The following is a 27,500-nucleotide window of genomic DNA, read 5'->3' as shown; positions in this document are numbered from 1 at the left end:
TGTTGTGACGCCAGTTTTAGTCACCATAAATCAATCAATCAATTGATGTTGTTAGGTTAAGGTGGTCTTATGCCAGCGTCTGGCGCGATGGTCAGGACATTCACATTACAGGTCAAAGAAAAAAAAATATTTTAAAAAATGTATCACTAAAACCTGCAGGAGGCCAAACGATTTCTTATCAGCGGCAGCAGTGAGAGTCCTTTGGCTGGGCGCCCACAGATAGATAGATAGATAGATAGATAGATACATAGATAGAGATAGATAGATAGATAGATAGACAGATTTATTAACAACAAAATTACAACACTTTCATAATTCCCCGTACGAGGGTAGTGCCGTCAGTACACCTAATGCGGTGCACTGTAGGCATTACTTAAGGTTCCTTGCAGCGTGCCTTCGGCCCCCAGCTGCAACCCCTTTCGTTCTTTTTACTGTACCTCCTTTCATAGTCGCTTTCTTCCATCTTACTTTCCGCCCTCTCCTAACAATTGATTCATAGTGTAACTGAGGGGTTTTCCCCCAGTTACACCTTTCACGCTTTTACCGTCAATTTCCGTTTCAGCGCTGAATGACCTCATAGGTCCCAGTGCTTGGCCTTTGGCCTATATTCTGTATTCAATTCAATTCAACTTTCATAATTGCAAAACATTCAGAAATGCAATATTTTTATATCTAACAAAAGATCATTTATTTTGGTCGATTTAATATCAAAGAAATCGATAAAAACGTTGTAAATCTGGGGGGGAAAATGCAGAAAATAAAACAAATGATGAAGATGACAACACAAAATGACATAGTAGATACTGAATAAACTATATAGGCACTTGCATGTAAAATCTATGACAACAATATGCTAACATGAACGGGAAATGAAGTGGGGAGGTTTCCATTCTGTCACAGTCAGAGGCGACGAAACGACTGGAAAATTGGGTGCCTGGATGAGCATGGATGAAGAAGTCATCTCCACAGAGAGAGAGAGAGAGAGAGAGAGAGAGAGAGAGAGAGAGAGAGAGAGAGAGAGAGAGAGAGAGAGAGGATTTTAAAATAAGCCGAATCGGTGAGCAAATTAGAGTATTCCGAGAAGTGGAACTCGTAGACATCATGCCGAGAGAGAGAGAGAGAGAGAGAGAGAGAGAGAGAGAGAGAGATCCGTAAAAGATGGATGAGTTAAAAACAATAAATGACTTAGGAAAAGAAAATGATTATTGGGTAAAATGCGCTGGAAAAAGTGTAAAGAGAGAGAGAGAGAGAGCCTTAAAAGATGGACGAATTTTTAAAAATTAATGAATTATGAAAAGAAAATAAGACTATTGAAGAAAAAGCACTTAAAAAGCGTAAAGAAGAGAGAGTGAAAGAGAGAGAGAGAGAGAACCTTAAAAGATGGACGAGTTTAAAAGAAAATGAATGAATCAGGGTAAGAAATAAGACTACTAAAGAAAATGCAATAAAAAAAAGGGTAGAGAGAGAGAGAAAGAGAGAGAGAGAGAGGTGGGGTGGATAAGGATGGGTGCGCAGTTTGGGGTGATGTTCTGTTGGGAAGTTATCATAAACATAGTAATCGCTTCTCTTGCGTTTCTTATAAGCCTTTATCACGGTGTCTTTGTACGGGGAAATTGTTTCTTTCTATAGTTAATACGGTTCTCTACGTCACTTCCGTTCGTAATGGCTTTGTCGGTAGCTGCTTTTCGTAAAAAGGTCTTCGACACTTCGAAACATCTCGTAGAATTTAGAGGAGAAAACAGTATTATTTTAATGTCTGTCTCAGAATTTAATGGAGGCAACATGATTATTTTAATGTCAGTCCCAGAATTTATTAATATCAATCTCACAGAATTTAATGGAGAAAACATGATTGTTTTAATGTCAGTCTCAGAATTTAATGGAGAAGACATGATTATTTCAATGTCAGTCTTAGAATTTAGTGGAGATAACATATTTATTTTAATGTCGATCTCATAGAATTTAATGAAGACAACATTATTGTTTTAATGTCAATCTCATGGAATTTAATGGCGATAACACTGTTATTTTAACGTGAATCTCTAAGAATTTAGTAGAGAAAACATGATTATTTTAATGTTAGTCTCAGAATTTAATGGAGAGTCTCTTAAAGCTTAATAGAGGTGACATGATTATTTTAATGTCTGCTTCATAGAATTTAAAGGGACTAACATGATTACTTTAATGTCAGTGTCATATAATTTAAAGGATGCAACATGATTATTTCAGTGTCAATCTCACAAAATTTAATGGAGAAGACATGATTATTTTAATGTCAGTCTCATAGTCTTTAATGGAAAAAACATGATTATTTTAATGTCAATCTCATGAAATTTAATGGAGATAACATGATTATTTTTATGTCAAACTCATAGAATTTAATGGAGATAACATGATTATTTTTATGTCAAATTCATAGAATTTAATGGGGAAAACATGATTATTTTAATGTCAGTATCATAGAGTTTAATAGAGAAAACATGATTATTTTAATGTCAGTCTTAGAATTTAATGGAGAAAACGTGATTATTTTAATGTCAGTCACAGAATTTAATAGAGAAAACATGGTTATTGTAATGTCAGTATCATAAAATTTAATGGAGAATACATGATTATTTTAATGTCAGTCTCATAGAGCTTAATGGAGATAACATGATTACTTTATTGTCAGTCTCATAGAGCTTAATAGAGGTAACATGATTATTTTAATGTCGATCTCACGGAATTTAATTGAGAAAACATGATTATTTTAATGTCATTCTCACAGAATTTAATGGAGGAAACATGATTACTTTAATGTCAACATCATAGAATTTAAAGGAGATAACATTATTGCTTTAATGCCAGTCTAATAGAGCTTAATGGAGGTAACATGATTATTTTAATGTCAATCTTTAAGAATGTAGTGAAAAACTGATTATTTTAATGTCAGTCTCAGAATTTAATGTAGAAAACATAATCGTTTTAATGTCAGTGTTTTTTTGCAAGAAATCCTTATCTGAATGACAAGACGAAATATTTCATAGCTGGCAATGATTTTTAGAGAAAATTGAAAATTAGTTAAGAAATATCACGAAGAGGAGAGTTTAAAGGAACTCAGAAAATAAAGATACATCAGCAAGCATCAAACACAACGTGAGTGCTTGTGAATTGTCTTATTAAAAAGAGTTGATTACTGTCGCAAGCAGAAGTTTCAGGAAACTGACTCACCACCCAAATTACTTGAGCACGTACGAACTGGGAATTATTTCATTATTGCACAAATATAATTATGAGCTCTTTGGATTCCAGTTGGTAATGGCTTCATTCTAGTTTTGTTAACTAACCGGTGTACACTCATTGTGGTTTTCTATCGAGAGTGAGAGAATTTCTAGAGAATGTGTTTTAACTTGTGTACTCAGTTGTGGTCAGTCCTATCATTATTAAGCAAAACCGAGGCCTTAGGCCTTAGGTTTTTCTAGTTTCTCTATTGTATCTGGCCACTGTATTTTTATATGGCCTTAAGTTGAAGTAAAGTATATTATTATTATTATTATTATTATTATTATTATTATTATTATTATTATTATTATTATTATTATTATTATTCAGAAGAAGAAGAAGAAGAAGAAGAACCCTATTCAAATGGAGCAAGCCCACCTCAGGGAGCCATTGACTTGAAAATTCAAGCTTCCCGAGAATATTATGGTGTTCATTTGAAAGAAGTAACAAAAGGTAATGGGATACACAGAAAGAAATCACTCATTAGAAGAGATAGAATATAAATAAATAAATTTCATAAATAAATTGTTAAAAATATAAATAAATTAATTAAAATACGATGCGAATTGCTCTGGGGTAGTCATGCATTGCATCTTCGCTCTAACTGAAGCACTCATTCACTCTCATTTTTTAGTTATTTTTTTTTTTTTTTAGTTTTCTGTAAAAGAAAACTATTGTGCCGGCTTTGTCTGTCCGCCCTCAGATCTTAAAAACCACTGAGGCTAGAGGACTGCAAATTGGTATGTTGATCATCCACCCTCCAATCATCAAACATACCAAATTGCAGCCTTCTAGCCTCAGTAGTTTTTATTTTATCTAAGGTTAAACGTAGCCATAATCGGGCCGTGGCTGAAAGTTTCATGGGCCGCGGCTGAGAGCTTCATGGGCCGCGGCTGCGAGTTTCATACAGCATTACACGCTGTACAGAAAACTCGATTACGCAGAAGGAACTTCGGGCGCATTCTTTACTTGTTTTTTTTATTCCGAAGTTATCATTAAACCATCTCCCATTCACGTAACTAATAATAGCGAGCTATTATTCACAGCGACGAGAGTGACTCGCACGAGAGCAGGAAAAGGGCGAGCAGTGAATCATCCGATATCAGACGGGCCAGAATGATTGTTGCCCGAAAATGCGCTTCACTCCTCCAGGGCCGTTTCGGCGTCTACCTGTGATTATCAGATTGCAGGTAATTGAACAATGATCTGCTTCCTCTTTCCGGAGAGTTATTTGATAACTGATCGTAGTCGATAGACTATGAGAGAGAGAGAGAGAGAGAGAGAGAGAGAGAGAGAGGTTTAACCAGGGTGTCTTCGGGAATATTCTGCTAAATGGGTAAGATTTTCACAGCTGGTGATTAAGTGTAAACTATAAGTTTTACAGTTTCCTTTTATTTTAACAATTTACTCGCAGTTTTACCTGTTTAGTTAAGAAATTGTTAATTTATTTATTTTTCTTTTTTAATAGGTGATCTCTTCTTTGTGTGTTTCCCATTACCTTCTGTTACGTCTTTCTACTGAACGCCATATTCTTTGGAAGTTTGAATTTCAAGTCAATGGCCCCTTGTGGTAGGCTTGTTCAATATGAATAGGTTCATCTTCTGAATAATAATAATAATAATAATAATAATAATAATAATAATAATAATAATAATAATAATAATAATAATAATAATAGAATAGAGAGAATCTGTTTTCCTTATAGAAGATCTTCGTGAGGTATTATATTTACAGTTATTAAAAACAACTTTCTACCTCACACTGGGATCGATCTCAGGACATTTCAAGCGAGAGACGTAGGTATTACTTCATCGGGTTTAGAGTTTGAATTCTGGTCACTCATTTTGTGACCTGAGGTCAACGAGAGAGAGAGAGAGAGAGAGAGAGAGAGAGAGAGAGAGAGAGAGAGAGAGAGAGAGAGAGAAACTATAAATACAATGAATAGAAATGGCTTTTTGAAATATAGCGATTTCGGGGATTGGATCCTTTAGATAATGAAAATAAAATACTTGTGTGTGCATGCGTGCGTGTGTGTGTGTGTGTGTGTGTGTGAGAGAGAGAGAGAGAGAGAGAGAGAGAGAGAGAGGTAATCAAAATAAAGACTATAGATAAAATGTATAAAAAGTGGCATATTGAAGTACGGAGATTTTGGAGAATTGGATCCTTTAAATAAACAAAATAAAATCCGTGAGAGAGAGAGAGAGAGAGAGAGAGAGAGAGAGAGAGAGAGAGAGAGAGAGAGAGAGAGAGAGAGAGAGAGGTCTCTCTCCAATCATTACTGAAGGCACTAAGCAGAACAAAAGTTGGTCATAAAATTTTATCGCTTCTTTTAATTTGCATATTTGCGGAAGCTCGTTACCTCCGAGATTAGCTTTTATGATGTCTGAGATCATATATGTGTATTTGCAATATGCGTTTGTGTATATTTGCAACGGGTGTTTATGTATATTTGTAATGTGCGTGTGTGTATATTTGCAATGTGTGTTTGTGGATGTTTGCAATATGCATTTATGTATATTTGCAATATGTGTTTATGTATATTTGCTACGTGCATTAATGTATATTTGCAATATAAATTTATGTATATTTGCGATATGCGTTTATGTATATTTGCAATGTGCGTTTGTGTATATTTATAATACGCATTTATATACATTTGCAATGTGTGTTTAGTATGTTTGCAATGTGCATTTATGTATATTTGCAATGTGCGTTTATGTATTTTGCAATATGCTTTCATGTCTATTTTCAATAGGAGTTTATGTATATTTGCAATGTGCGTTTATGTATGTTATCAATATGAGTTTATGTATATTCGCAGTATGCATTTATGTATGTTATCAATATGCGTTTATGTATATTCGCAATGTGCGTTTATGTATATCTGCAATTTTCATTTATCTATATTTGCAATATGCATTTATATTTTCAGCGTGCAGTTATGTGTATTTGCAATGTGCATTTATATATTTGCAATATGCAATTACGTATATTCGCAATGTGTATTTAGTATGTGTATTTGCAATGTGTTTAGTATGTTTTCAGTGTGCATTTATGTATATTTGCAACGTGCGTTTATGTATTTTGCAATATGCATTTATGTATATTTTCAATAGGAGTTTATGTATATTTGCAATGTGCGTGTATGTATGTTATCAATATAAGTTTATGTTTATTTGTAATGTGCGTTTAAGTATACCTGAAATTTTCATTTATTTATATTTGCAATATGCATTTATATTTGCAGTTTATATTTATGTATGTTTGCAATGTGCGTTTATGTATATTTGCAATGTGTGTTTAGTATGTTTGCAATGTGCATTTATGTATATTTGCAATGCGAGTTTATGTATTTTGCAATGCTTGTTTATGTATATTTTCAATAGGAGTTTATGTATATTTGCAATGTACGTTTATGTACAGTATGTTATCAATACGAGTTTATGTATATTTGTACCGTGCGTTTATGTTTACCTGCAATTTTCATTTATTTATATTTGCAATATGCCTTTTTATTTGCAGTGTGCATTTATGTATATCTGCAATGTGCGTTTATGTATATTTGCAATGCGCGTTTATGTATATTTGCAATGTGTGTTTATGTATATTTGCAATGTGCGTTTATGTATGTTTGCAGTGTGCGTTCATGCATTTTGCAATATGCATTTATGTATATTTTCAATATGCGTTTATGTATATCTGCAATGTGTATTTATCTACATTTGCAATGTGCGTTTATGTATATTTTCAATGTGCATTATCTATATTTACAATATTCGGTTACATATATTTGCGATATGCATTTACACATATCTGCAATGTGCATTTATGTACATCTACAATGTGCATTTATTTATATTTGCAATATGTGCTTATGTACATTCGCAATATGTGTATGTATATTTTTGCAATGTGCATTTATGTATATTTGCAATATACGTTTATGTATAATTGCAATATGCATCCATTTATATTTTCAATATGCATTTACATATATTTACAATATGTATTATTTGCAGTATGCGTTTACATATATTTGCAATAGGCATTTATGTATATTTGCAATATGCTTTTATGTCTGTCTGTATTTAGTAAATTTCCATCCTCAAAATTTATATAAATTTTCACATTCTCCTTAAATTTCCTCATAACATCTAAGCTACACAATCTCTCTCTCTCTCTCTCTCTCTCTCTCTCTCTCTCTCTCTCTCTCTCTCTCTCTCTCTCTAATTTTTCTTTATTTTTCCCTTAAAGTATCACGCTCTCTCTCTCTCTCTCCTCCCCTCCTCCTCTCTCTCTCTCTCTCTCTCTCTCTCTCTCTCTCTCTCTGTTTGTATACTTAAGCCCTTTGTTAGCCGAGTCGGTTGAGCTTCAAACTGTCATTCGATGGGCCAGAGTTCAATTCCCGCCGCCGGCTGATGAAGAGTTAGAGGAATTTATTTCTGGTGATAGAAATTAATTTCTCGCTATAATGTGGTTCGGATTCCACAGTAAGCTGTAGGTCCCGTTGCTAAGTAACCAATTGGTTCTTAGACGCGTAAAATAAGTCTAATCCTTCGGACCAGCCCTAGGAGAGCTGTTAATCAGCTCAGTGGGCTGGTAAAACTAAGGTATACTTATTTTTCGCTGTTTGTATAATTTTCTCATTTTCATTTGTTTTTCCCTTAAAAGATCAAGATCAAGCTCTCTCTCTCTCTCTCTCTCTCTCTCTCTCTCTCTCTCTCTCTCTCTCTCTCTCAATTTGTATAATTTACTCTTTTCCTTTATATTTTTCTGAACAGATCTAAATTAGACACAATCTCTCTCTCTCTCTCTCTCTCTTTCTCTCTCTCTCTCTCTCTCTCTCTCTCTCTCTCTCTCTCTCTCTCTCTCTCTCTCTCTCTCTCTCTCTCTCTCTCTCAAGTTGTATAATTTTTTCATTTCCTTTAAATTTTCTGAACGGATCTAAATTAGACACAGTCTCCTCTCTCTCTCTCTCTCTCTCTCTCTCTCTCTCTCTCTCTCTCTCTCTCTCTCGCTCTCTCTCTCTCTCTCTCTCTCTCTCTCAAGTTGTATAATTTTCTCATTTCCTTTAAGTTTTCTGAACGGATCTAAATTAGACACAATCTCCTCTCTCTCTCTCTCTCTCTCTCTCTCTCTCTCTCTCTCTCTCTCTCTCTCTCTCTCTCTCTCTCTCTCATGTACCTTCTTTCCTTAATGACGAGACAATTTGATACATAATTAAAAGCAGGGAGTAATCATGACAAATGGTATAATGAGTGAGTATTAGGAACATCACAAGCTATCATTAGATTTGCTTATTAAAACAATTAGTAGATGATATTTGTCGTGACCGAGTGGGAAACTGAGTACCTACACACATATACATACATACACACGCACACGCACATACACACACATACATAAACTACTCATGGTTGATCGTTGGCTAAGAGAGTGAAAACCAGTTCCTTTTATATATATATATATATATATATATATATATATATATATATATATATATATATATATATATATATATATATATATATATATATATATATATATATATATATTTCGAACACATTTCAGTAATTCATGAAATTTAAAATTTTTTGATAAAGAAACTGTTTTGCTTTCGAAAATTTTTGTATTCAGAAAGTTAAATTTATCATTTATCACTGAATTTGTTATTTTGTTATCGGTTTGTCATAATCATAATTTTAATAAACAAGTAAAAATGCACCGAAGTTTCTTCGGCGCAATCGAGTTTTCAGTGCAGCCGCTACAGCGTATAATCAAGGCCACCGAAAATAGATATGTCTTTCGGTGGTCTCGGTATAATGCTGTATAAACCGCGGCCCATGAAACTTTAACCACGTCCTTGTGGTGGCCTATTCTATCTCGTTGCCAGAAGCACGATTATGGCTAACTTTAATCTTAAATAAAATGAAAATTACAGAGGCTAGAGGGCTGCAATTTGGTATGTTTGATGATTGGAGGGTGGATGGTCAACATATCAATTTGCAGCCCTCTAGCCTCAGTAGTTTTTAAGATCTGGGGGAGGACAGAAAAAGTGCGGACGGACAGACAAAGCCTGCACAATAGTGTTCTTTTACAGAAAACTAAAATGCTGATGTTCCCCTAATCAGCATCTAATCCTTTGAATTCCAAGGTCCTTCAGCTGAATTTCAGGATCCAGAAATCAAAATCCTTCAGTTTTCAAAATAATTTGGAGTTATCAAGGACGCAGGAACTAAAATCCCTTCTGGTAACCAAAGGATACGTAGGAACTGAGGAAGTGACGCCAGATATATCCCTCTCTCAATAAATTTCTTTCAGTTGAAACAGTCATTTTCAGCTATATCATATTTTCAGTTTTCTGTAAAAGACCGCACTTTTTCTATCCGCCCTCAGATCTTAAAAACTACTGAGGCTAGAGGGCTGCAAATTGGCATGTTGATCACCCACCCTCCAATCATCAAACATACCAAATTGCAGCCCTCTAGCCTCAGTAGTTTCTATTTTATATAAGGTAAAAATTAGCCATGATCGTACTTCTAGCAACGATATAGATGCAAACAACACAGGCCACCACCGGGCCGTGGGTGAAAGTTTCAGGGGGCGCGGCTGAGTTTCATGGGCCGTGGCTGAGAGTTTCATACACCATTATCTTCGGTGCATTTTTTTACTTTTTTTTTAAGTGTTGACGGTAAAAAGACCCAGCCGATATCATGAACCCTTCTAATCTTGCTTTTGATTAGCTGGTGTTCAGTGATGTCGGCTGTGTCTATTTACCGTCAGTCCAAAAAAATAAAAGATGGCCGTTCAGCATTGAAAATTATGATTCTCAAAATATTTATTTTACTGCGTCCTCTCTCTCTCTCTCTCTCTCTCTCTCTCTCTCTCTCTCTCTCTCTCTCTCTCTGTTTTAACATTCGAATTTCAGGTGAATTTTTTCTTGCTCGTGTTTTAACTCTCTCTCTCTCTCTCTCTCTCTCTCTCTCTCTCTGTGGCAATGATAAGAAAGGCAAATGATACTCATTATCATAAACCATTTTCACTTACTTACATAATCTATAAATGCCTTCAGTACAGCTTTCAACTTTCTCCAGCACTTTGCTAAGAGCGAATCATAAAATATTCATCAAATATTCATTTTATACATCTTATACATGATACGCGCTGAATTCAGAGATAATGACTACAAATGGCTTTCTAGAATCAGGCTGTGCATCGCTTCTCAAACAGATTTACTTCTATCATCAAATTTCTGTGAATCGATTCTTCCTTTCCCTGATCTGATTGGCAGGTCCTATGCAAACACGGCTGTCAATTACCGCTGGCATATAGACTCATATATAGACTAATGATGCTTTATGTCAAGAGAGCTTAATGCGCCCTTTTTGGTGGGAATATTTCCAAATATTGCTTTACCGCGTCGTTGAGCCGTGCAAATGACACTCATTCACTTATTTGAAGACATTTTTGAAATCTGAATGTAAGTGCATAAGGAAATGTCCCTCCCGGATATCGCTTTACGATATATTTTCAGGGAAATGTAATGTTATTTAAAGAAAATGAATTCCCGTGATTACACTTATCGCATAAGAGAGGTCTTAGACGTGTCAATAACGGGAACTCAATTTTGTGTCCGAAATGATTGATAGAGACCATTCTACCTGGCGGATTATTTCCAAGTGGTTCACCTTTCATTGCCAGCTTGTAAATGAACGTTATCCCACAGATTTATGCTCTCTCTTTCTATTTCTTACGTTTTCGGGTTACAAAATGCGGAATAATGCAATATTATCTCTTTTTTTTACACGTCTCCTTTTGTATCATTTCGCTTTCACGTATGTGATAACAGGCATTTGTGAATATTACTCGCCAGTAATGGATCCAAGATATATGTTGACGAAAATCGGTCCGAATGGTATCGTTATTCTAGTTTGCTAAAAAAAAAAATATTACTTTAACTCTGTTAGATGAGTTAGTATTTTCCGCTGGATGCATTATTATTATTATAAATAGGTAGTAGACCCTCTTTATATGTGTGGTGTTGAAGGTGATATTTATTATTATTATTATTATTATTATTATTATTATTATTATTATTATTATTATTATTATTATTATTATTATTCAGAAGATGAACCCTATTCATATGGAACAAGCCCACCACAGGGGCCACTGACTTGAAATTCAAGCTTCCAAAGAATGTGGTGTTCATTAGCAAGAAGGTAATGGGAAATACAGAAAGAAGAGATCTCACTTATTAAAAAAAAGACAATAAATTAACAAATCAATAGATAAGTAGAAAGAAATATATGTAAATTATCAAAATACAAGGAAATTGTTTTAGGGCAATAATGCATTGTATATTCGTTTGAACTTCTGAAGTTCCAGTTGCACGACATTCTCAGAGATTTGGTTGGTTTTCAAGCCAGACATAAATATATCCTTGCAAAAACAAACTTGCTGCTGAAATGATAGAGTGCATGCGCTGTCTGTTGCTCGGGGCTTGCTAGTTCAACTATGACGCATTCGTTATGGCATTCATTATAAAACAAAGTTGATTGTCACTGGAATATGGTTTCTGCATTCAGAGCTACGCTGGTCTCATTGATTTGTATAGAAGCTAAAGGGCTTGGAAAGAGGTGTGTAAATATAAAATATATCAGAGATCAAAGTATTATGCGAAGAGTGAAAAAGAATTCGTATAAGAATGGGAAACTTATCGTTAAAACTCTTATTATGGAACCGAAGTTCTATTTACAAGTAAAATTCATTGCATTGCCTTGAACCGGAACCCCCCGTAGGGGGATAGTACCACAGCGCACCTTACATGTTGCACTGTAGGCATTACTTAAGGTTCTTTGCAGCGTCCCTTCGGCCCCTAGCTGTAACCTCTTTCATTCATTTTACTGTACCTCCGTTCATATTCTCTTTCTTCCACCTGATTGTCCACCCTCTCTAACAATATTGTTTCATAGCAAAACAGCGAGGTTTTCCTTCTGTTACACCTTTCAGACCTTACTGTCAACTCCCGTTTCAGTGCTGAATGACCTCATAGGTTCAAGCGCTTGACCTTTGGCCTAAATTCTATATTCCAGTTGAACTGAAAACTCAGTGACGTCGATTAGAATTCAATCGAAGCTGTTGAAGGTAAACGTTCCATTCCGTATTTACACTCGCTTCGGCAGTCCGCCGAAGAAACGCTTGCGTGCGGGCACTAAACACATCAAACTATATGCGCCAAAGGAAATTTAAATTTACCGTATGCGTCGACCCTGGAACGAAATCCAATATGGAAAAATAACAATTACTGGAGAACACGGCTGTCTGCGGGTGGCAGGGTGAACGGGGAATAAACAGCTCGAATCTGACAGATTAAGGAAACACCCTGATATTATTAAGGGGAAATTGCGTCATTACGAACACACGGTTTGTTGCGATCTGTTTTAAGTGGGGCCCATGCGTGGAGAGTTTGGGTAGATGTATAGATAGAGAGATAGAGGGATAAATATAGTATACACATTACATATGTATATAGTATATCTATCTATCTATCTATCTGTCTATCTATATATATATATAATCTGTATATTATATCTATCTATCTATCTATCTATCTATCTATATATATATATATGTGTGTGTGTGTGTAAATTGAATGGATTGCTACATAGATAATAAAGATGATACATACATACATACACAAATAAAGATAGATAGACAGATGAATATAGATATTTATAAATGTGCATGTGTGTGTGTGTGTGTGTGTGTGTGTGAGAGAGAGAGAGTGAGAGAGAGAGAGAGAGAGAGAGAGAGAGAGAGAGAGAGAGAGAGAGAGAGAGGAACAACAAGGATTGCGACAAGTGGTGGGAGTGAATTTGATTTAAGCCCTCTGCAATAAAAGAATGGAGAGAGGAGAAGAATGATTGTGTGTGGGTGATATATGGGAATTCATTACGCGATGATTACGGGTTACTTCAGGCACAGGCGGTAATCTAAGCGAGTTGGGAGGTGACACCCTTCAACTCACTCCACGTGAAGTGTTGCACACCTCTCTCTCTCTCTCTCTCTCTCTCTCTCTCTCTCTCTCTCTCTCTCTCTCTCTCTCTCTCTCTTAACCCTAGGTTTTATGAATAACTTAGTTTTGATTCTTGCTCGTTATTTGATTGGTAATTAATTAGTATATATGTATATATATATATATATATATATATATATATATATATATATATATATATATATACAGTATGTGTGTGTGTATACATATGTATTATATTTATAAATATATATATATATATATATATATATATATATATATATATATATATATATATACTGTATATATATATTTATAAATATATATATATATATATATATATATATATATATATATATATATATATACTGTATATATATATTTAAAAATATATATATATATATATATATATATATATATATATATATATATATTTATAAATATATATATATATATATATATATATATATATATATATATATATATATATATATATATATATATACAGTGTATGTGTGTATGCACATATTTATTATTATGAGCTTTTATTTGAATACAGAGTTTAGGCTCTACCCCTTTTCCCATAAGGTCAACGATTTTGAACCCCCTAATTGAAACATACGATTACTCAATTGCTACTATGGTTATTTGATCTTAGCAAGTACTGGGCCGCCCTTCCAGCAAGACTGGAATCACCGAAAGTGTCATGGAATGTTGTAAAAAGTCTACGGGAGTGAGAACCCTACTTTGGAAAACTGTTACCTGTTGGTATTTTCCCGAGACGTAACCAAGTACCGAGACCTTTCCCTGAAAAAAGCGGGACGCTATATCTTAAAAACTAACCATAGAATTTTCTTGAAAATAATCTCATGTTTCCCGCACCCAAAGTACCTGATATGTAATCACCCAACCAAACCTAACCTAAGGACATGACAAAAAAACCGGGGCTGGTACAATACTAATATATATTTCAGGAATTTGCGTCCCGATTCGATAATTATAGCAAAAAAAACTAGCTTTTAGGCATCTCACAGAAATTCTTCTTTATTTTAAGATATTTTTGGGTCTGTTGGTTAATGCTACTTCTATTTATTTATTGTTTGCTATCTTCGTTCTTTTTCGCTTTTCATTACTTTTATTTACTTATTGTGTTATTTATTGTTTTTCACTTTTCACTTTTAGGCTTTTCCAACAGAATTAATTTCATTTACAGGTAAATGGAATAATAATAATAATAATAATAATAATAATAATAATAATAATAATAATAATAATAATAATAATAATAATTTGAAAAATCCATTGCTGTGTAAATGTACATATATTTGAAGATAGATCTTTACAGATAGCTTTCGGGAATCTGTACAGATCTATCTATAAATATAGGTACATTTACATAGCTGTGGATTTGTTTCTACATTTGAAGACTCATGCTGCTATGAGTATTTTTCAATAATAATAATAATAATAATAATAATAATAATAATAATAATAATAATAATAATAATAATAATAATAATAGGCTTCTCCGTTAGGCGGAAACTTGATTTGAAAGTAAATGGAATTTTAGAATACAGCTGTATCATGTTTTCATGTTTGATCAAGGAAACAGTAATAATAATAATAATAATAATAATAATAATAATAATAATAATAATAATAATAATAATAATAATAATAATAATAATAATAATAGGTCTTATTAAAAAGGATGGCTGTATTATGCGAATTTATCTTATATAGTGTCTTTTCTATCCTCCTTATGATTCGCTTTTCAGGCTCAGCGAATCATAAGGAGGATAGAAAAGACACTATATAAGATAAATTCGCATAATACAGCCATCCTTTTTAATAAGACCTGTTTAAAAGAGGGTCTACTCCCTTCAAATAATAATAATAATAATAATAATAATAATAATAATAATAATAATAATAATAATAATAATAGCAAGAACGAGAAAAAGAAATCCCTCCCCCGCAAAGGTTAAGTATTACAATGACAAAGGGACCACCACAACAGTGATTCTTTACAAATTAAAAAGATTACCAAATTTCTGAATACTACAACGAAAGAGAGAGAGAGAGAGAGAGAGAGAGAGTAAAAACATGAACAAGGAAAAATTAGCCAAAAATTTTAATGTTAAAACAGAGAGAGAGAGAGAGAGAGAGAGAGTTAAAACATGAACAAGGAAAAATTCACCAAAAGTTTTAATGGTAAACTGAGAGAGAAAGAGGGAGAGTTGAAATGTGACCAAGACATTGACAAAAAATCTGAATATTAAAAGAGAATGAGAGAGAGAGAGAGAGATAGATAAAATATAAACAAGAAATATTGACCGAAAATTTGAATATTAAAACAGAAACAGAAGAGAGAGAGAGAGAGAGAGAGAGAGAGAGAGAGAGAGAGAGAGAGAGAGAGAGAGAGCCCACAAAACGAATATAAAAAGAAAACAATTAACAACGAAAAAAACAATAATATGAGAAACACCACTGGAAACAATGTGTGGACAAACGCGAACCCCAAAATCCGAAGTGGCGGCGGCTTTGTATTATCTCTCGCCGCGCGGCGTTCCGTTCTTGTTTGGCCCCCCTGGGGGGGTGGGGAGGGGTTCAGATCCCCCATAGAGGCGCTGACGCATTGGCTCATCCTCGGGGAAACCGCCTTAATTACAACAAAGATGGGATCCTAATGAGAGTCCCTGGGAGGTCCTTCGGAACAATGAGATGCTTCCGATGCTCGGGAGATGAGAGGGAAAATGATGCTGTTATCATCTCGGCTTAAGCTTGACTCCTTTTTTTTATCCTTTTTCTTTTTTTATTGTTTTCTCTTTTTCTTTTGATTTTGGATTGCCCCTCTCGTTGGATTTTTGATCATTTTTCTTCTATTTTCTTTCTTGATTTTGGATTGTCTTTTTTATTTTTTTTTTAGTTTTTCTTCTCGTTTTTCTTCCGTCTGTGTCTTCTGCGTTTTAGATTGTTCATCTATTTGGCTTTTTAGAAATTTATCTTTTAATTTTTTTATTTTGGATTGCCAGTTTCATTTTGGATTTCTAGTTTCTTTTTTTATTTGCCAGTTAAATTTTGGTTTCCCATTTTCATTTTGGATTGCCAGTTTCATTTTGGATTGGTAGTTTCTTTTTGGATTGTTAATCTCATTACCTTTTTAAAATTTGTCTTCAATTTTTTTTTTTTTTTTTTTTTTTTTTTTTTTAATTGTAAGTATAACTCCTCCGTACGTTTCAAAATATAACTTGTTAAGTCCACACTGACGAAGGTTTATAGGACACTACCGATTGTAAAATAAAATTTCTTATAAATAGGCATTTTGAAGACTTTTTTCAACATAATCAGACGAACATGGTTATTGTTTATTAATCTAAACAAGTGAAAAATGCGCCAAAGTTTCTCTGGCTCAATCAAGTTTTCTGTACAGTCGTTACAGGGTATAATCAAGGCCACCGAGAATAGATAAATCTTTCGGTGGTCTCGGTCTGATGCTGTATGAGCTGCGGCCCATGAATTTTTAACCACGGCCCGGTGGTGGCCTGTCCTATATCGTTGCCCGAAGCACGATTATGGCTAACTTTAACCTTAAACAAAGTAAAAACTACTGAGGCTAGAGTGCTGTAATTTGGTACATTTGATGATTAGAGGGCGGATGATCAAATACCAATTTGCAGCCCTCTAGCCTCAGCAGTTTTTTTGAGATCTGAGGGCGGACTGAATAAAGTGCGGACGGACAGACAAAGCCGGCACAATAGTTTTCTTTTACAGAAAACTAAAAAAGGCGTTTACTTTAAATAAACTTAATGTTATTTGTCAATGCTTAAAGAAAATTCCAAAATCTATTTTTCAAATTACCTTTTCTTACTGATTGATATGTAGAGTTGTATGGATTATTGTACATAATTAAACCAGACAGTTAATAAAGATAGTTTATAAAGATAGTTTAATAAAGATAGTTTATGCGAGAGAATAAAAATATCAGGGACGGTTGATTTAGGAACAACCAGCATCACTGAGAAGAATATCTGAGGAATGCTAAATGCAGCAAACGTAATCTTAAAATTAATCTGAGGATTTTATTTGATACTTAAGAAATTTCAGGGGGCATATTTCTAATATTGGATTGCTGAGCATGCGACATTTTTATTGACAACGAAGAGATAAAGACATTGGAATATTATGAATAGAAAGACGTGGATTTTGCGAGCAGATTCAATGGACAAAAACATTGTTTTCTAACAGCGTAAACAGATGTCATTTCGAGAAATGGTGGCTCTTGAATCGATTGAAAAAAGAAGGTAATTTTGATGCTAAGTGCTTTGCTGATGGCTAAGACATAATTATAACTCAGGGGAACACTGTTTTTATTATTATTATTATTATTATTATTATTATTATTATTATTATTATTATTATTATTATTATTATTATTATTATTATTATCCAGAAGATGAACCCTGTCCATGTGGAACAAGCCCACTACAGGGGCCATTAATTTGAAATTCACTCTTCCAAAGAATATTATGGTGTTCATTCGAAAGAAGTAACAGGAGGTAAAGAGAAATATAGAAAGAAGAGATCAATTAATAAAAAGGAAAAGGTAAATTGAGTGCGAGAAATATTATTAGGTCACACCAGAATCGTCAGATATCTACAGCAATTCACCTGCTGTTAAGGCTGAGTTATCATTAACCATTGTGGGATCTTGGTCACTGGGAAAATTGCCAAACCCCTGTGGGATTTTGGTCACTGGAGAAGCTCCGGAAGAGCAAAGGAAATTCCCCAGTTCTCCTCCTCCTCCTCCTCCTCCTCCTCCTCCTCTTCTCTCGATTATTTCATATCCCTGATTATTTTCAATATATAAAATCATCGTGTGTCTTGTAATCTCTAGAATTCATTTCCTTATTCATACGGTTCGCTGCTTTTCAACGAATGTTCCATTAGCTTCTTCTCCTCCTTTTTGCTGCTCTCTTCTCTTTCCTTAAAGAGAAAAAGCAGTGTTTTGTGACCTTTCTCTTAACGCCAAAACACCCCGAATCTGTCGTGACGCCAGGTGAACCTTCATATCAATCAGTCGTTGTCTCCGGATTTGTAGTAATTTTTTGGGCAATTCATAAACAATGGGATTTGTCTTTCGTCACTTATTAATTATTTATTTATATACTTTTTGCAAATTTCTTCTCCTCTTCTTTGTGATTGTTTTTGTTTATTCTCTTTTTTTTGGTTCCTTGTTCCACCACTAAATCCTCCCCCCGCCCCTTTCTCTTCTCTTTCACAGAATTCCCCAGTTTTTCCTCTCACGCCGTTTAATCCTCAGCTTCCTTCCTCTCGGATTGTATCTCCTTCTGTTCTCTCTCTGTCTCTCTCTTCATTTTCCCCTGTAGGTCCTCTCGGCTTCCCTACGATACTGGAAGAAAGGAAGAAGAATAAGCGAGTAGGGGTAGGAGGAGGAGGAGGAGGAGTAGGAATAGGAGGAGGGCACTTCGTTGGTATCTCCTCTCCTCCCTACCCCTCCCCTCTCCCCGTCCTCTCCCCTATTCTCCTCCTCCTCCCCCTCCTCCTCCTCCTCCTCCTCCCCACCCCCGACGTTTCGGCTCCCCTCAAGTCAACAATCTTGCGGGACGAACCAAACAATGGCGGGTCGCGTCACTTCCCCTTATTATTCCCCTCAAGAGTGTGAACAATGCGAACTTCCGGCGGCGTCGATGCGGTGTTCGGAGGAATAAGGAGAGAGAGAGAGAGAGAGAGAGAGAGAGAGAGAGAGAGAGAGAGAGAGAGAGAGAGAGAGACTGACTACATACTGAGGGGTTTAATATTTTCTATGGGTGTTGTAATGATAAGAAAGTTTGGCAAGTTTAGGGAAGAAGAAGAAGAAGAAGAAGAAGAAGAAGAAGAAGAAGAAGAAGAAGAAGAACAAATGAGAGAGAGAGAGAGAGAGAGAGAGAGAGAGAGAGAGAGAGAGAGAGTACATAATGAGAGATATAGCCTAATATTTTCTTTGGTTGCTATGATACTAAAAAGTTCAGGATAATGTTGAGGAAGAGAGAGAGAGAGAGAGAGAGAGAGAGAGAGAGAGAGAGAGAGAGAGAGAGACTACATACTGGGAGATTTAATATTTCTTTGGATGATATGATGCTAAAAAAGTTTGTCAAGTTTAGGGTAGAAGAAGAAGAAGGAGAAGAAGAAGAAAGAAGAGAGAGAGAGAGAGAGAGAGAGAGAGAGAGAGAGAGAGAGAGAGAGAGAGACTACATACTGAGAGATATATTTTCTTTGGACGCTATGATGCTAACAAAAAAGTTCAGGATAATGTTGAGTGGAAGGCGAGAGAGAGAGAGAGAGAGAGAGAGAGAGAGAGAGAGAGAGAGAGAGACTACATACTGAGAGAAAAACCATCTTTCCTAAGAAAGACCGAATGTCCTCTCTAGCTTTATCATGGCGCGTGAGAGCCTTGGGTACATGTACACCCTCCTTTGTTAAATACTTGTCTCGGAAACATCGAAGTTTTGTTTTATTTCTTTTTATTTGCAATTTTTTTTGGGGGGGTGGGAGTCTTAAATCGGGCCACTGGTGAATTTGGTGAATTTTTTGTATGTTGGGGGATATTTAGAAACCGGTTAAGATAATTAGGTAAATAAAGAAAGATAAGTTTATAATTCTTATTGAATCTTGATTACTTTCTGTCTTAGCCTTGTCATTTTTGACAATCTTTCATAAGCCATTGCCGCTTGTACCAAACAGCTAGGGTCTTTGACAGCTTTCATAGTTACTTTTATCATATATCATATATTTGTATGCATGTATGTATATATATGTATATATGTATGTATATATATATATATATATATATATATATATATATATATATATATATATATATATATATATATATATATATATATTACCTCCAGAAAGGCGTTCCAGTCCCATTCTTTCATCTAGGGGTGGAACTAGTATTCCCGTACCGTAAAAAATGATCGTAGTGTAAGAGAGTGTCGGGACAGCATGTCCCAACCGGTAGGACGATACGTACCCTCTTGAATCGTGAACCAAGGTACCTTTATTCTTCATATTTATACTGTATTTAGACCAGTTTCTCTTAATAAAGGATTACAATAATAAAAAGACGAATAATGTCTAATGTAGAATTAAGGTGTTTGCTCTCTCTCTCTCTCTCTCTCTCTCTCTCTCTCTCTCTCTCTCTCTCTCTCTCTCAACCCTACTTTTACGAATAGCATAGCGTTTAGCTTCTTCCCCTTTACTTGATTTATTGTAATTGCATATTCCTCTCTCTCTCTCTCTCTCTCTCTCTCTCTCTCTCTCTCTTAAGAACACCGTTGAATTTAGCTTCTTTCCCATTACTTGGTTTGTGATTGGGTATTCCATCTCTCTCTCTCTCTCTCTCTCTCTCTCTCTCTCTCTCTCTCTCTCTCTCTTAACCCTAGGATTCTAAGAACACTGTAGAGTTGGTTTGTAATTGCAAATTCTCTCTCTCTCTCTCTCTCTCTCTCTCTCTCTCTCTCTCTCTCTCTCTCTCTCAAAACCCTAGGCTTTTACGAACGCAATAGAGTTTAGCTTCTTACTCTTTACTTGATTTGTAATTGCAAATTCTCTCTCTCTCTCTCTCTCTCTCTCTCTCTCTCTCTCTCTCTCTCTCTCTCTCTCTCTCTCTCTCTCTCTCTCTCAAAACCCTAGGCTTTTACGAACGCAATAGAGTTTAGCCTCTTACTCTTTACTTGATTTGTAATTGCAAATTCTCTCTCTCTCTCTCTCTCTCTCTCTCTCTCTCTCTCTCTCTCTCTCTCTCTCTCTCTCTCTCTCTCAACCCTACTTTTATGAATAGCATAAAGTTTAGCTTCTTCCCCTTTACTTGATTTGTAATTGCGTATTCTCTCTCTCTCTCTCTCTCTCTCTCTCTCTCTCTCTCTCTCTCTCTCTCTCTCTCTCTCTCTCTATAAGCATATACATACAAAGAGAGACACAATGAAGTGTTAGAAATAAGCTTTCCATTTATTTAGTCTCTGGTATTTATGTAAATTCCCAATTAACAAGAAACTTAAGTTAATGAGAAATTTAATTCATATTTAACATATTAATTGCTAAATTATTTATAAAATTTGGTGAATATTATAATTGATCGTATGGGCTGTTTGCACAAAAGTCTTCATCATAATTTAACTTTAGAGAGACTAATACTTTTCATTCAGAGATGTCTATTTATTTACTTATTCTATTTATTTATTAATTTGGTAAGTTATCTTTTTTCTTTTCTCATAACTGATCTCTTCTTTCTGTATTTCCCATTACCATCTTTTAATTGTTTATATTGAACACCATATTCTTTGGAAGCTTGAATTTCAAATCATTGGCCCTTTGGAGGGCTTGTTCCATATGAATAGGGTTCATGATCTGAATAATAATAATAATAATAATAATAATAATAATAATAATAATAATAATAATAATAATAATAATAATAATAATAATAATAATAATAATAACATGATAGATCCTTCATACACATCACAATAAGCCCAGAAACTGTAAAATTCGTCATATTTTAAACTTTTGCCAAAGAAGAATATTGTTCGTATGGTTATGTGAACAATACACTTGATCTGAATAATAATAATAATAATAATAATAATAATAATAATAATAATAATAATAATAATAATAATATGATAGATCCTTCAAACACCCCATATTAAGCCCAGAAACTGTAAAATTCGTCATATTTCAAACCTTTACCAAAGAAGAATATTGTTCGTAGGGTTATGTGAACAACACACTTCTTCAATTCATTGCCAATATTAGCTCTCATAAGTGAAGTGGAATCGTCAGAAACTAAAAGATACGTCGAAAATATTAAATGTTCTCATCTTAAATACCTTTTGAGTCAGAGCGATCCACCATTTATAAAAGAGGCAGAAGAGAAGTGTTAATTCCCCTCTCAGTCCACTTGTGAGCGCCACCCTCACCTGTCTCGACCAATCACGGGTCCCGTTTGCCCGGCCAATCGGCGTGCGTGAAAAGGTTGGCAAAGGGTTAAGAGATGTGTTTTGAGTGATGTGGTCCTAATTCAGTTAGTATCATTATGTTCATATATATATATATATATATATATATATATATATATATATATATATATATATATATATATATATATATAAATATATATATATATATATATATATATATATATATATATATATATATATATATATATATATATATATATATATATATATATATATATATTATATATATATATATATTATATATTTGTGTGTATGTGCATGTCTGTTTATATGTGGGTGAATAGATAAGAGCTTGCATATTTTTCCTACATCTTAGAAATTGAAAGAAAGAGAGAGAGAGAGAGAGAGAGAGAGAGAGAGAGAGAGAGAGAGAGAGAGAGAGAGGGTGCTTGTTATACGTAGACAAAATATCGATTTTATGTCCATGTTCAGATAATCAGATGAACAAGATGTTTTGAAAGACTGATGACAGGTGTAGAAGCAGGAAGTTATACTCGGGATGGCGTTGTTGAGCCAATTTCCTTTTATGGGAGTGAGGTGTTGCTGCTAGAATATATTATGAAGATATGACTCAAGATTTAAGGCTAGCATAATTGGAAAGCCAGAGCACTGAGTTTTAATGTCTTGGACATTTGAAAGCTTTATCAGGAAAGTGTACACAGAGTTTAACAAGTAAAAATGCGCCGAAGTTTCTTTGGCGCAATCGAGTTTTCTGTACAGCTGCCACAGCGTATAATCAAGGCCACTGAAAATAGATCTGTCTTTCGGTGGTCTCGATATAATGCTGTATGAACCGCGGCCTATGAAACTTTAACCACGGCCTGGTGGTGGCCTATCCTGTATCGCTGCCAGACGCACGATTGTGGCTGACTTTAAGCTTAAATGAAATAAAAACTACCGAGGCTAGTGTCTGCAATTTGGTATGTTTGATGGTTGGAAGGTGGATGATCAACATACCTATTTGCAGTCCTCTAGCCTTAGTAGTTTTTAAGATCTGAGGGCGGACAGAAAAAAGTGCGGACGGACAGACAAAGCCGCCACTATAGTTTTCTTTTACAGAAAACTGAAAAGCAGTTTCTAAGTTGCTATAAGATAAACTAGTCACTACATTATACTTCCCATAAACTGAGTATATCCCATCTCTATATCTCTTCTGTCATAAAGTTTCTTTGGCTACAAATATACACACATACACACATTCATACATATTGTCAAAAATTTTCTTTGGCTACAAACATACTCACATGCATACATTCATACATACTGTCATCAAGTTTCTTTGGATACAAAATACACACATACACTTACATACATACATTTATACATACTGTCGTAAAGTTTCTTTGGATACAAATACACGCTCATACACAATACATACATACATTCGTACATACTGTCATAAAGTTTCTTTGGCTACAAATATACACACACACATACATACATACATACACTGACTACAGAAACATACGCCCGTATATAATTCGCTCCTTTACATTCCCAGTATATATTCCTACGTTCATTGGACCCTTTTTGTTTGCGGCTAACTTTTATTTTTCGTGATTTTAGACGCATTTCTGCGTATTTGTTCTCTGTACGCATTGTTACGCCCAAAATGGCGTTTACGAGAATTTATTTCTTTTTTCGTATATATTAGTTTCCCCCCCTTCGTCCAGTCCTTTCATTCTGCGTAATTCCTATTTTAACAATTCCGCTCTTCTCTTTCTTTTTTTTTTTTTTTATTTCAGCTCATCCATTTGTGTTTGTGGTGGTTGTCGAATTTGGCAGTGTTTTTCAAAAAAACAAAAAACAAAAAGCAATTCTGTTCCTCCACTTGTCTGTGTCCTTCCCCTAAAACAGTTAATGTTTTATTGACTATCGTATATTTTCAATGCCCAGTCTCTCTCTCTCTCTCTCTGTCTCTCTCTCTCTCTCTCTCTCTCTCTCTCTCTCTCTCTCTCTCTCTCTCTTTATTTATTTATCCATTTACTTCTTCATCTACAAATCTTTCCCGAATTTTATCGTATATTTTAAATGCTTATCTCTCTCTCTCTCTCTCTCTCTCTCTCTCTCTCTCTCTCTCTCCTTATTCATTATCTGCATATTTTTCCGAATTGTATTATATATTTTCAGTGCCTAGTCTCTCTCTCTCTCTCTCTCTCTCTCTCTCTCTCTCTCTCTCTCTCTCTCTCTCTCTCTCTCTCTCTGGTAAAACTAAGGTATACTTAACTTCTCTCTCTCTCTCTTTATTTATTTAGTTACTTCATCATCTACAAATCTTTCCTGAATTCTTTTGTATATTTTCAGTGCATAGTCTCTCTCTCTCTCTCTCTCTCTCTCTCTCTCTCTCTCTCTCTCTCTCTCTCTCTCTCGTCCGTGCTTTGAAGCCATAACACTTTCTGGGGAGCTCGAAAGGTAAATGGGTAATCATTGCCCTTTTACTTGACTCCAGCCACAAAGTCAACAAGAGTCGACTGCCTCTAATAACAGTAGTAGTTGTTGTAGGAGCAGTGTTGATAGTTGTAGTAATGGTAGCAGTACTTGTTGTAGTTGTTATTGTTGTTGTTGTATGAATATTAGTGTTAATATCTACCATAATTGTACTCAAAGCAGCATGAGGAGTTTTTGATGGAACTGCATTAATATTGTTATTCCAAGTTGTGGAAACATACATTGCTCCTTCTGAATACAGAAATGTTATTATTATAATAATATTAGTTGTAATAATACTATTAGTGAAATTTTAATATCATTAATACTTTACTAATAACTGCAACTAGCTAAAGTTTTCATTCTTAGTGAATAATATCAAAAATCATTTACACTTATGAGAAAAAAGTTTAAAGAAAAAACCGATATGATTTATATTGCTATTTTTTGTGATTATTTAACTATTAGTTTTAACCGGATTTTTTCCATAAGAGGAAGGGGGAGGGAGAGAGAGGTAGGGGAAGGGAGAGGGAGCATTTCTTGATATTTAAGATAAAAATCGAATATCTTTAAACGTTTTCCTATTTTTATTAGTTTTCTGTAAAAGAAAACTAGTGTGCCGGCTTTGATTGTCCGTCCGCACTTTTTCTGTCCGCACTCAGATCTTAAAAACTACTAAGGCTAGAGGGCTGCAAATTGATGTTGATCATCCATCCTCCAGACATCAAACATACCAAATTGCAGCCCTCGAGCCTCATTAGTTTCTATTTTATTTAAGGTTAAAGTTAGCGATAATCGTGCGTCTGGCAACGATATAGAATAGGCCACCACCGGGCCGTGGTTAAAGTTTCATGGATCGCGGCTCATACAGCATTATACCGATACCACCGAAAGATAGATCTGTTTTCGGTGGCCTTGATTATACGCTATAGAAGCTGTACAGAAAACTCGATTGCGCCGAAGAAACTTTGGCGCATTTTTTACTTGTTTCCTGTTTCTGTTTTAGTCTGTGTAGGAAAGATAGACTATTGTAAGCAAATATTTATCATCTCTGAAAAATACAGCATTTTTTCTTATTATTTTTAGATTTTTACTTCCTAGATTATTCTAAAAAATGCCACCTGCCATTAAAATGTTACTGGACAACCTGAAAAAAAATATAGTATTTTTTGTAATATTTTAATATTCTTACTTCAAAGATATTCTGAACATTGTCGTCAGCAATAAATCTGTTACTAAATTTTATGGTTAAGTCATATCAATGGATTTCAGTTACTTTATTTACTTTGAATATGTAAAACCAGTTTATTCTTTTACTAAATCAGTCTTTAAATTTCTAAAAGGAATCTGATGAGTAAATCACATTCTGATCTAGCATTATGACATTTTACTTGTACTGGATGCTGGTAGCAAATGTACCTCGATGTCAAACTTCTCAAAAGTTCCAGAGGTTCTTTATTCCTCACACCGTTGGATTGTGGAACAGCCTTCCTGCTAAGAGTGTCGTGCAATTGGAGCCTCAAAATTTCAAGCAATTATTCTCTGTATTTTAATGATTTACTTACTTTTTTTATCGTTTTATTTATTAATTTTTTTATTTGTTTTTTCTAATACCTGATCTCTTCTTTCTGTGTTCCCTATTACCTTCTGTTACTTCTTTCAAACGAACACCATAATATTCTTTGGAAGCTTAGATTTCAAGTCCTTATTAATAGGGTTCATCATCTGAATAATAATAATAATAATAATAATAATAATAATAATAATAATAATAATAATAATAATATCACTCGAAAGAATACCCTCTTTTAAACAAACTACTTTAAAAAGAATGGCCGTCTGGGTGCCGTTGAGTTTAAATCGGAGTTTCTCAATCTCTCGAATGATTTTCTCAGTGCACCTCACGTGGTGCACTGTAGGCATTACTTAAGATTCTTTGCAGCGTCCCTTCGACCTCTAGCTGCAACCCCTTTCATTCCTTGTACTGTAACTCCTTTCATATTCTCCGTGTTCCATCTTTCTTTCTTCAACCGTCTCCTAACAAGTAATTCACAGTGGAACTGCGAGGTTTTCCTTCCTTCACACCTTTCAAACCTCCTTTACTCTCCGTTTCTCTTTCAGCATTGAATAACCTCATAGACCCCAGGGCTTGGTCTTTGGCCTAAATTTTATATTCCATTCAAATGAGTTTCTTTGTGACAGAGGGTAAATTATATAACAGCTTTCCAAAGTTCATTTATTCCTTAATGTTTCGGTATTACTACCATTGCCTGAAAGGTGAATAAAGCCAGGGGTACAGTAAAATTTCTGCAAGTCTGTTTGTGGGTATCAGTATGGCATTTTTGTACCCGTGGCTTCATTCGCCTTTTGTAAATGGTAATGAGAATTACCGAAACGTTAGGGAACAAAAGAACTTTGGACAGGTATTAAATAATTTGCCTTCTGCTGCAAAGAAGCTCATTCGAAGGGAATATGAAATATAGGTCAAAGGCCAAGCACTGGGGCCTACGAGGTTATTCAGTGGTGAAAGTGAAACTGAGAGTAATTTGAAAGGTGAAACAGGAGGAAAACCTCAAAGCAGTTGCACTATGAATCAGTTGGTTGTTGGGAGAGGGTTGAGGGAAAGAAAGATGGAACACAGAGAATATCAACGGAGTTACAGTAAAAGGAATGAAAGAGGTTGCAGCTAGGGGCCGAAGGGACGCTGCAAAGAACCTTAAGCATTGCCTAGA

This window comes from Macrobrachium rosenbergii, chromosome 19 (genome assembly GCF_040412425.1).
Source record: "Macrobrachium rosenbergii isolate ZJJX-2024 chromosome 19, ASM4041242v1, whole genome shotgun sequence".
NCBI lineage: Eukaryota > Metazoa > Arthropoda > Malacostraca > Decapoda > Palaemonidae > Macrobrachium > Macrobrachium rosenbergii.
This window is presented reverse-complemented; position numbering follows the sequence as displayed.